The following is a 10839-nucleotide window of genomic DNA, read 5'->3' as shown; positions in this document are numbered from 1 at the left end:
GCTGTGACACACCGCCTCAGACCATGACGGACCCTCCACTTCCAAATCGATCCTGCTCCAGAGTACAAGCCTCGGTGTAACGCTCATTCCTTCGACGATAAACACGATTCTGACCATCACCCCTGGTAGGACAAAACCACGACTCGTCAGTTAAGAGCACTTATTGCCAGTCCTGTCTGGTCCAGCGATGGTGGGTTTGTGCCCATAGGCGACGTTGTTGCCGATGATGTCTGGTGAGGAGCTGCCTTACAACAGGCCTACAAACCCTCAGTCCAGCCTCTCTCAGCCTATTGCGGACAGTCTGAGCATTGATGGAGGAATTGTGCGTTCCTGGTGTAACTCGGGCAATTGTTGTTGCCATCCTGTACCTGTCCCGCAGGTGTGATGTTCAGATGTACCGATCCTGTGCAGGTGTTGTTACACGTGGTCTGCCACTGCGAGGACAATCAGCTGTCTGTCCTGTCTCCCTGTAGCGCTGTCTTAGGCGTCTCACTGTACGGACATTGCAATTTATTGCCCTGGCCACATCTGCAGTCCTCATGCCTCCTTGCAGCATGCCTAAGGCACATTCACACAGATGAGCAGGGACCCTGGGCATCTTTCTTTTGGTGTTTTCAGAGTCAGTAGAAAGGCCTCTTTAGTGTCCTAAGTTTTCATAACTGTGACCTTAATTGCCTGCCGTCTGTAAGCTGTTCGTGTCTTAACGACCGTTCCACAGGTGCATGTTCATTAATTGTTTATGGGTCATTGAACAAGCATGGGAAACATTGTTTATACCCTTTGTAATGAAGATCTGTGAAGTTATTTGGATTTTTACCAATTATTTTTGAAAGACAGGGTCCTGAAAAAGAGATTTATTTTTTTGCTGAGTTTATATATATTTTTTACCTTTATTTAACTAGACAAGTCAGTTAAGAACAAATTCTTATTTACAATGACGGCCTACCAAATGGCAAAAGGCCTCCTACGGGGACGGGGGCCTGGGATTAAAAATAAATACAATATAAATAGGACAAAACACACATCACAACAACAGAGACAACACAACACTACATAAAGACAGACCTAAGACAACAACATAGCAAGGCAGCAACACATGACAACACAGCATGGTAGCAACACAACATAACAACAATATGGTAGCAGCACAACATGGTAGCAGCACAAAACATGGTACAAAAATTATTGGGCACTGACAACAGCACAAAGGGCAAGATAGAGGCAACAATACATCACACAAAGCAGCCACAACTGTCAGTAAGAGTGTCCATGATTGAGTCTTTGAATAAAGATATTGAGATAAAACTGTCCAGTTTGAGTGTTTGTTGCAGCTCGTTCCAGTCACTAGCTGCAGCGAATTGAAAAGAGGAGCAACCTAGGGATGTGTGTGCTTTGGGGACCTTTAACAGAATGTGACTGGCAGAACGGGTGTTGTATGTGGAGGATGAGAGCTGCAGTAGATATCTCAGACATGGGGGAGTGAGGCCTAAGAGGGTTTTATAAATAAGCATCAACCAGTGGGTCTTGCGAAGGGTATACAGAGATGACCAGTTTACAGAGGAGTATAGAGTGCAGTGATGTGCCCTATAAGGAGCATTGGTGGCAAATCTGATGGCCGAAAGGTAAAGAACATCTAGCTGCTCGAGAGTACCCTTACCTGCCGATCTATAAATTATGTCTCTGTAATCTGCGGGGGGTGGCAGGTAGCAGGTAGCCTAGTGGTTAGAGTGTTGGAATAGTAACCAGAAGGTTGCAAGATCAAATCCCCAAGGTAAAAATCTGTCATTCTGCCCCTGAACAAGGTAGTTAACCCACTGTTCCTAGGCTGTCATTGAAACTAAGAAATTGTTCTTAACTGACTTGCCTAGTTAAATATAGGTAAAATGGCCATCTGAATCAGAGTTAGTTTGGCAGCTGGGGTGAAAGAGGAGTGATTATGATAGAGGAAACCAAGTCTAGATGTAACTTTTGCCTGCAGCTTTAATGTGCTTAGAGAAGGACAGTGCACCGTCTATCCATACTCCCAAGTACTTGTATGAGGTGACTAACCCTCAGAGGTAGTAATAACACCTGTGGTAGAAGGGGCATTCTTCTTACCAAAACACATGACCTTTGTTTTGGTGTTCAGAACAAGGTTAAGGGTAGGGAAAGGCTAAACCAAATATTAACATAGGATATAGAAAGATAACCCAGATGAACAAATAGGTCAAAAATCTTTAACACCACCATCCTCGTAAAACAAGGTTAAACCACATGACCTTTGTTTTTTAAGGTATTCAGAACAAGGTTAAGGGTAGAGAAAGCTTGTTGGACACTAAGAAAGCTTTGTTGTAGAGCATTTAGCACATTATCCGGGGAGGGGCCAGCTGTATCATCTGCATATAAATGGATAAGAGAGCTTCCTACTGCCTGAGCTATGTTGTGATGTAAATTGAGAAGAGCGTGGGGCCTAGGATGGAGCCTTGGGGTACTCCCTTGATGACAGGCGATGTCATTTACAAAATAGCCTCCAACACTCTACTTAGCAAATTGGATGCAGTCTATCACAAAAAATAAAAAAAATCATTGCGGAGTTTTTTGTTTAGACGTTATTGAAGTCAAGTTTAATATTGAGCACACGGTGGCGCCAAAGCACAATAACGTTGCCCGTTTATGGCTTAAGCTGACAGTGTCGTATTTTGATGACGTCACTGCAATGGCCGCTCTCACTGTATCGTGTAGGTTTTTTTTATTTCCTCCAGCATAGCAGATAAATAACCATACCATTATTTATTGTAGAGCCTCAGACAAAGAGGAAGAGAGACGGGGTTGTTCTTAACGCCGCCTGTCTTCAACGAGGTTCAGGTTGGAAAGGTGACTGAAAATATTTCAAGTTTATCTAGCTAACGTTACTGGTGTTTGTAGGGGGAGGGTTGCATTGTTAATTGAACAGACAAGCATGCTTCGATAGCAGACCAGAAAGTGGTATTTTGCGTGTATAAAGTTGCTTTTCAGTTGTATGGGTTGGTTAAACCTTTGTTTAACTCATTGTGGCATCTTCTAAATACAAATCAGACGTTAGCCTCTTGTCTGGTATAGCCCTCGCAGTTTTCGGGCCTGCTTCACCCGGTAACTAGCTAACGTTAGCATTGTTGTTGTAAGCTAACGATACATCTTTTCGTCCTACTGCGCTGAAGTTGCCTCTAAATTTGCGTATCTATCTATCTAGCTACGACATTGTTATACTATAAACACCGAGTCCCCCAGTTTTATTATGAGAATTGTGTTGAAGGCAGCTATGATCACCTGCTCTAGTTGAAACATAACTAGTTAACGTTCGCTAGCTAGCGAACGTTCGCTAGGTAACTTACCAATAAAATGTTATTTGATTTAATATCAATATGTAATTATTTCTGACAGACTTATTGACCTGCGCTATTCTCGAGATATGGCAGATGCACTCCCTACATGCATGTATCTTATTACGAACTTTGTAGCCATATGCAATCAGATAACTAGCTCAAATTCGCGCTTTGACGACTTCCATCGAGAAATGGATAGACTCCCTATATTGATAATTTAAATGAAATCACATTTTCTTGGTCACATACAGTACCAGTCAAGTTGACACCTACTAATTTAAAGGGTTTTATTTTTACTACGTTGTAGAACAATAGTGGACAAACTATGAAATAACACATGGAATCATGTAGTAACCAAAAAAAGAAATCAAAACATATTTTAGATTCTTCAAAGTAGCCACCCTCTATCTTGGCATTCTCTCCACCATCTTTACCTGGAATGCTTTTCCAACTGTCTTGAATGAGTTCCCACATGCTGAGCACTTGTTGGCTACTTTTCCTTCGCTCTGCTGTCCAACTCATCCCAAACCATCTCAATTGGGTTGCGGTCAGGTGATTGTGGAGACCAGGTCATCAGATGCATCACCCTCCTTGGTCAAATAAACCTTACGCTGCCTGGTGGTGTAAAAACAAATGATAGTCCCACTAAGCGCAAACCAGGTGGGATGGTGTATCACTGCAGAATGCTGTGGTAGCCCTGCTGGTTTAGTGTGCCTTGAATTCCAAATAAATCACTGACAGTGTCACCAGCAAAGCACCATCACTCCACTTCCATGCTTCACGCTGGGAACCAAAAATCTGAACTTTGGACTCATCAGACCAAAGGATAGGTTTCCACTGGTCTAATGCCTGTTGCTCGTGTTTCTTGGCCCAAGCAAGTCTTCTTAATATTGGTGTCCTTTAGTAGTGGTTGCTTTGCTATAATTTGACCATGAAGGCCTGATTCACGCAGTCTCCTGTGAACAGTGGATGTTGAAAAGTGTCTGTTACTTGAACTTTGTGAATCAATTTCTTGGGCTGCAATTCTTGAGGCTGGTAACTCTAATGAACTTACCCTCTGCAGCAGAGGTAACTCTGGGTCTTTCTTTCCTGTGGCGGACCTCATGAGCCAGTTCCATCATATTTCTTGATGGTTTTTGCGACTGCACTTGAAGAAACTTTAAGTTCTTAATTTTTTATATTGTCTGACCTTCATGTCTTAAAAAGTATGGACTGTTGTTTCTCTTGGTTAATTTGAACTGTTGTTGCCATAATATGGACTTGGTCTTTTACCAAATAGGGCTCTCTTCTGTATAGCACCCCAACTGATTGGCTCAGATGCATTAAGAAGGAAAGAAATACCACAAATTAACTTTTAACAAGGCATACCTGTTCATTGAAATGCATTCCAGGTGACTACCTCATGAGGCTTGTTGAGAGAATGCCAGGAGTGTGCAAAGCTGTCATCAAGGCAAAGGGTGGCTGCTTTGATGTATGTCAAATATAAAATATATTTTGGTTACTACATGATTCCATATGTGTTATTTCATAGTTTTGATGTCTTCACTATTATTCTACAATGTAGAAAATAGTAAAAATAAAAACACTTGAATGAGTAGGTGTGTCCAAACTTTTGACTGGTACTGTATACTGAACAAAAATATAAACCCAACATGAAACAATGAATGATTTTACTGAGTTCATATAAGGAAATCAGTCCATGTTCTGTTATAATCTCCACCCGGCACAGCCAGAAGAGGACTGGCCACCCCTCATAGCCTGGTTCCTCTCTAGGTTTCTTCCTAGGTTTTGGCCTTTCTCTGGAGTTTTTCCTAGCCGATGTGCTTCTACACCTGCATTGCTTGCTGTTTGGGGTTTTAGGGTTTCTGTACAGCACTTTGAGATATCAGCTGATGTAAGAAGGGCTATATAAATACATTTGATTTGAACTAAATTCATTAGGCCCTAATCCATGGATTTCACATAACTGGGCAGGGGTGCAGTCATGGGAGGACATAGACACACCAACTTGGGAGCTAGGCCCTGTCAATCAGAATTACTGACAGACATATGGGCCTAGCTCCCAAGTGAGTGGGCCTATGCCCACCTATGGCTGCGCCCAGTTTCATCAGCTGTCCGGGTGGTTGATCTCAGTTGATCCCGCAGGTGAAGAAGCTGGATGTGGAGGTCCTGGGCAGGCGTGGTTACACGTGGTCTGCGATTGTGAGGCCGGTTGGACGTACTGCCAAATTCTCTAAAATTATGTTGGGGGTGGCTTAAGGTTGAGAAATTAACATTCTATTCTCTGGCAAAAGCTCTGGTGGGTCTTTCTTGCAGTCAACATGCCAGTTGCACTCTCCCTCAACTTGAGACATCTTTGGCATTGTGTTGTGTGACGACAACTGCACATTTTATAGCGTCCTTTTATTGTCCCCAGCACAAGGTGCACCTGTGTAATGATCATGCTGTTTAATCAGCTTATTGATATGCTTATTGATAGGGCAAAAAATTCTCTTGGCCAAGGAGAAATGCTCACTAACTGTGAGTAAACAAATTTGTGCACAAAATTGGAGTGAAATATGGAACATTTCTGGGATCTTTTATTTCAGCTTATGAAACATGGGACCAACACTTTACATGTTGCATTTATATATTTTTTCTCAGTATATTTATCAGATGTTATTGCAGGTGTATCAAAATGTTTGTGATCCTAGCTCCAACAGTGCAGTAATATCTAACGATACACACTAATGTAAAATAATGGAATTTAGAAGTATTAGGACGCGCAATGTCGGAGTCAGGACTATGTATATGTACAGTTGAAGTCGAAAGTTTACACACACCTTAGCCGAATACATTTAAACTGTTTTTCACAATTCCTGACATTTAATCCTAGTAAAAATTCCCGGTCTTAGGTCACTTAGGATCGCCACTTTATTGTAAGAATGTCAAACGTCAGAATAATAGTAGAGAGAATGATTTATTTCAGCTTTTATTTCTTTCATCACATTCCCAGTGGGTCAGAAGTTTACTTACACTCAATTAGTACTTGGTAGCATTGCCTTTAAATTGTTTAACTTGGGTCAAACGTTTTGGGTAGCCTTCCACAAGCTTCCCACAATAAGTTGGGTGAATTTTGGCACATTCCTCCTGACAGAGCTGGTGTAACTGAGTCAGGTTTGTAGTCCTCCTTGCTCGCACATGCTTTTTCAGTTCTGCCCACAAATCTTCTATGGGATGGAGGTCAGGGCTTTGAGATGGTCACTCCAATACATTGACTTTGTTGTCCTTGAGCCAATTTGCCACAACATTGGAAGTATGCTTGGGGTCATTGTCCATTTGTAAGACCCATTTGCGACCAAGCTTTAACTTCCTGACTGATGTCTTGAGATGTTGCTTCAATATATCCACATAATTTTCCTCCCTCATGACGCCATCTATTTTGTGAAGTGCACCAGTCCCTCCTGCAGCAAAGTACCCCCACAACATGATGCTGCCACCCCCGTGCTTCACGGTTGGGATGGTGTTCTTCGGCTTGCAAGCCTCCCCCTTTTTCCTCCAAACACAACGATGGTCATTATGGCCAAACAGTTCTATTTTTGTTTCATCAGACCAGAGGACATTTCTCCAAAAAGTACGATCTTTGTCCCCGTGCAGTTGCAAACTGTAGTCTGGCTTTTTTATGGTGGTTTTGGAGCAGTGGCTTCTTCCTTGCTGAGTGGCCTTTCAAGTTATGTCGATATAGGACTCGTTTTACTATGGATATATATACTTTTGTACCTGTTTCCTCCAGCGTCTTCACAAGGTCCTTTGCTGTTGTTCTGGGATTGATTTTCATTTTTCGCACCAAAGTACGTTAATCTCTAGGAGACAGAACGCGTCTCCTTCCTGAGCGGTATGACGGCTGCGTGGGTCCATGGTGTTTATACTTGCGTACTATTGTTTGTACAGATGAACATGGTACCTTCAGGCGTTTGGAAATTGCTCCCAAGGGTGAACCAGACTGGTGGAGGTCTACAAACTTTTTCTGAGGTCTTGGCTGATTTCTTTTGATTATCCCATGATGTCAAGCAAAGTGGCACTGAGTTTGAAGGTAGGCCTTGAAATGCATCCACAGGTACACCTCCAATTGACTCAAATGATGTCAATTAGCCTATCAGAAGCTTCTAAAGCCATGACATCCTTTTCTGGAATTTTCCAAGCTGTTTAAAGGCACAGTCAACTTAGTGTATGTAAACTTCTGACCCACTGGAGTTGTGATACAGTGAATTATAAGTGCAATAATCTGCCTGTAAACAATTGTTGGGAAAATTACGTGTCATACACAAAGTAGATATCCTAACAGACTTGCCAAAACTTTGGTTTGTTTACAAGAAATGTGTGGAGTGGTTGAAAAACGAGTTTTAATGACTCCAACCTAAGTGTATGTAAACTTCCGACTTCAACTGTGTGTGTGGTGGGAAGTATGGACATTATGGACAGTATATTAATATAATATGTAGTAGAAGAGTGGTATATGTACAGCAGTAGTTATACAGTGCATTCGGAATGTATTCAGACCCCTTCCCTTTTTCTACATTTTGATACATTACAGCCTTATTCCAAAAAGGATGACATAAATACAAATCCTCATCAATCTACACACAATACCCTACAATGACGAAGCGAAAACAGGTTATTAGAAATGTTTGCTAATTTATGTACATAAGTATTCAGATACTTTGCTATAAGACTTGAAATTGAGCTCAGGTGCATCCTGTGTCCATTGATCATCCTTGAGATGTTTCTACAACTTGATTGGCGGCCAACTGTGGCGAATTCAATTGATTGAAAAAGAAAAGGAGAGCTGCACACCCTAGGAGCTCAGATGCTATAATTAAATAACCTAATATCCAATGTTTCGACAGACAAGCTGTTTTCATCAGGGTATTTCAATTCATTGGACCCACAGTTGATAGTGCATGTCAGAGCAAAAACCAAGCTATGAGGTCAAATGAATTGTCTGTAGAGCTCCGAGACATGATTGTATTGAGACACAGATCTGGGGAAGGGTACCAAAAAATGTCTGCAGCATTGAAGGTCCCCAAGAACACAGTGGACTCCATCATTCTTAAATGGAAGAAGTTTGGAACCACCAAGACTCTTCCTAGAGCTAGCCGACCATCCAAAATCGAGTAATCAGGGGATAAGGGCCTTGGTCAGGGAGGTGACCAAAAAGCCGATGGTCACTCTGACAGAGCTCTAGAGTTCCTCTGTGGAGATGGGAGAACCTTCCAGAAGGACAACCATCTCTGCAGCACTCCATCAATCAGGCCTTTATGGTAGAGTGGCCAGACAGATGCCACTCCTCAGTAAACGTTACATGACAGCCCGCTTAGAGTTTTCCAAAAGGCACCTAAAGGACTCTCAGATCCTCTGGTCTTATAAAACCAAGATTCAACTCTTTAGCCTGAATGCCAAGCATCACATCTGGAGGACACCGGTCACCATCCCTACGGTGAAGCATGGTGGTGGCAGCATCATGCTTTGAGGATCTTTTTCAGCAGCAGGGACTAGTCAGGATCGAGGGAAATATGAATTGAGTGAATTAAAGCTCCAGAGCGCTCGGACTGGGGGCGAAGGTTCACCTTCCAACAGGACAACGACCCGAAGCACACAGCCTAGACAATGCAGGAGTGACTTCGGGGCAAATCTCTGAGTGGCCCAGACAGAGGCTGGACCTGAACCCGATCTAACGTTTTTGAAGAGACCTGAAAATAGCTGTGCAGCAACTCTCCTCATCCAACCTGACAGAGCTTGAGAGGATCTGCAGAGAAGAATGGGAGAAACTCCCCAAATACAGGTGTGCCAAGCTTGTAGTGTCATACCCAAGAAGACTCAATGCTGTAATCACTGCCAAAGGTGCTTCAACAAAGACACCCCTGAATACCTATGTAAATGTAAAATTTCATTTGCAAAAATTTCTAATAACCAGTTTTTACTTTGTCATTATGGGTTATTATATGTAGATTGATGAGGAAAGTAAACTATTTAATTTATTTTAGAATGGAAGAATGGAATAGAAGAGTCTGAATGCTTATGTAAATGTGATATTTCAGTTTATTTGTAATAATTTTGCAAAATGTCAACAACAAAAAAAACATTTTTGCTTTGTCATTATGGGGTATTGTGTGTAGATTGATAAGGGGGGGGGAAATATTTAATCCATTTTAGAATAAGGCCATAACGTAACAAAATGGAAAAAGTCGAGGGGTCTGAATACTCTCCGAATGCACTGTATAGGATAGGCCTTGACTAGAATACAGTACATTCTTATGAAGTGGGTAAAACAGTATGTAAACATTATTAAAGTGACCTGTATTCCATTAATATGTACATAGGGCAGCAGCCTCTAAGGTGCATGTTAGAGTAACTGGGTGCTAGCTGACTAGTGACAGTGACTAAAGTTCAGGGCAGGGTACTGAGTGGAGGCCGGCTAGTGGTGACTATTTAACAGTCCGATGGCCTTGAGATAGAAGTTGTTTTTCAGCCTCTCGGTCCCAGCTTTGATGAACCTGTACTGGCCTTCTGCATGGTACCGTGGTAAACAGGCTAAGGCTTAAGTCCTTGATAATCTTCTTGGACTTCCTGTGACACTGGGTGCTGTAGATGTCCGGTAGAGCAATGTTCCCCCGGTGATGCGTTGGGCAGACCAGGTGATAAAGCCCGACAGGATGCTCTCAATGGCGCATCTGTAAAAGTTTGATGGTTTTAGGGGCAATGCTGAATTTTTTCAGCCTCCTGAAGTTGAAGAGGCGCTGTTGTGCCTTCTTTACCCCCTTTGTCTGTGTGGGTGGACCATTTCAGATTGTAAGTGACGTGTACGCCGAGGAACTTTAAGCTTTTCAATTCATCCACTTCGGCTCATCGATGTGGTTGGGGGCATGCTCCTCTTCTGTCTCCTAAAATCCATAATCAGCTCCTATGTTTTGTTGACGTTGAGGGAGAGGTTATTTTCCTGGCACCACTCCGCCAGGGCCCTCACCATCTCCCTGTAGGCTGTCTCGTCGTCGTTGGTAATCAGGCATACCACTATTATTGTCTGCAAACTTGATGATTGAGTTGGAGGCGTGCATGGCCACACAGTCATGGGTGAACAGGGAGTACAGGAGGGAGCTGAGCACACACCCTTGTGGGGCCCCTGTGGTGAAAATCAGCGAAGTGGAGATGTTGTTGCTTACCTTCACCACTTGGGGGCGGCCTGTCGAAGTACAGGGCCCAGTTGCACAGGGCGGGGTTGAGACCCAGGGCCTAAAGCTTGATGATGAGTTTGTTAGGGGTACTATGGTGTTGAAGGCTGAGCTGTAGTCTATGAACAGCATTCTTACATAGGTATTCCGCTTGTCCAAATGGGATAGGGCTGGGTGCAGTGTGATGATGATTGCGTCATCTGTGGATCTGTTGGGGCGGTATGCAAATTCCAGTGTGTCTAGGGTGTTGTAAGGTGGAGGTGATATGATCCTTAACTAGCCTCTCAAAG

At 42.9% G+C, this 10839-nt stretch overlaps 1 protein-coding gene across 2 annotated transcripts in view; it reads left to right on the top strand.

The window, feature by feature from the left end:
• Positions 1-2678: 2678 nt before the first annotated feature.
• Positions 2679-10839, top strand: part of LOC115196862 (zinc finger CCCH domain-containing protein 18) — a 37773-nt gene continuing 29612 nt past the window's right edge. For both annotated transcript variants that reach the window (XM_029757826.1, XM_029757827.1), the window contains exon 1: positions 2679-2853. The gene's annotated coding sequence lies outside the window, so the exon portion shown is untranslated. The remainder of the gene's footprint in view (positions 2854-10839) is intronic.

This window comes from Salmo trutta, chromosome 7 (genome assembly GCF_901001165.1).
Source record: "Salmo trutta chromosome 7, fSalTru1.1, whole genome shotgun sequence".
In the NCBI taxonomy this organism is placed as follows: Eukaryota; Metazoa; Chordata; class Actinopteri; order Salmoniformes; family Salmonidae; genus Salmo; species Salmo trutta.
Note: the sequence above shows the minus strand (reverse complement) of the source record. Positions and strands in the feature narration are given on the sequence as shown.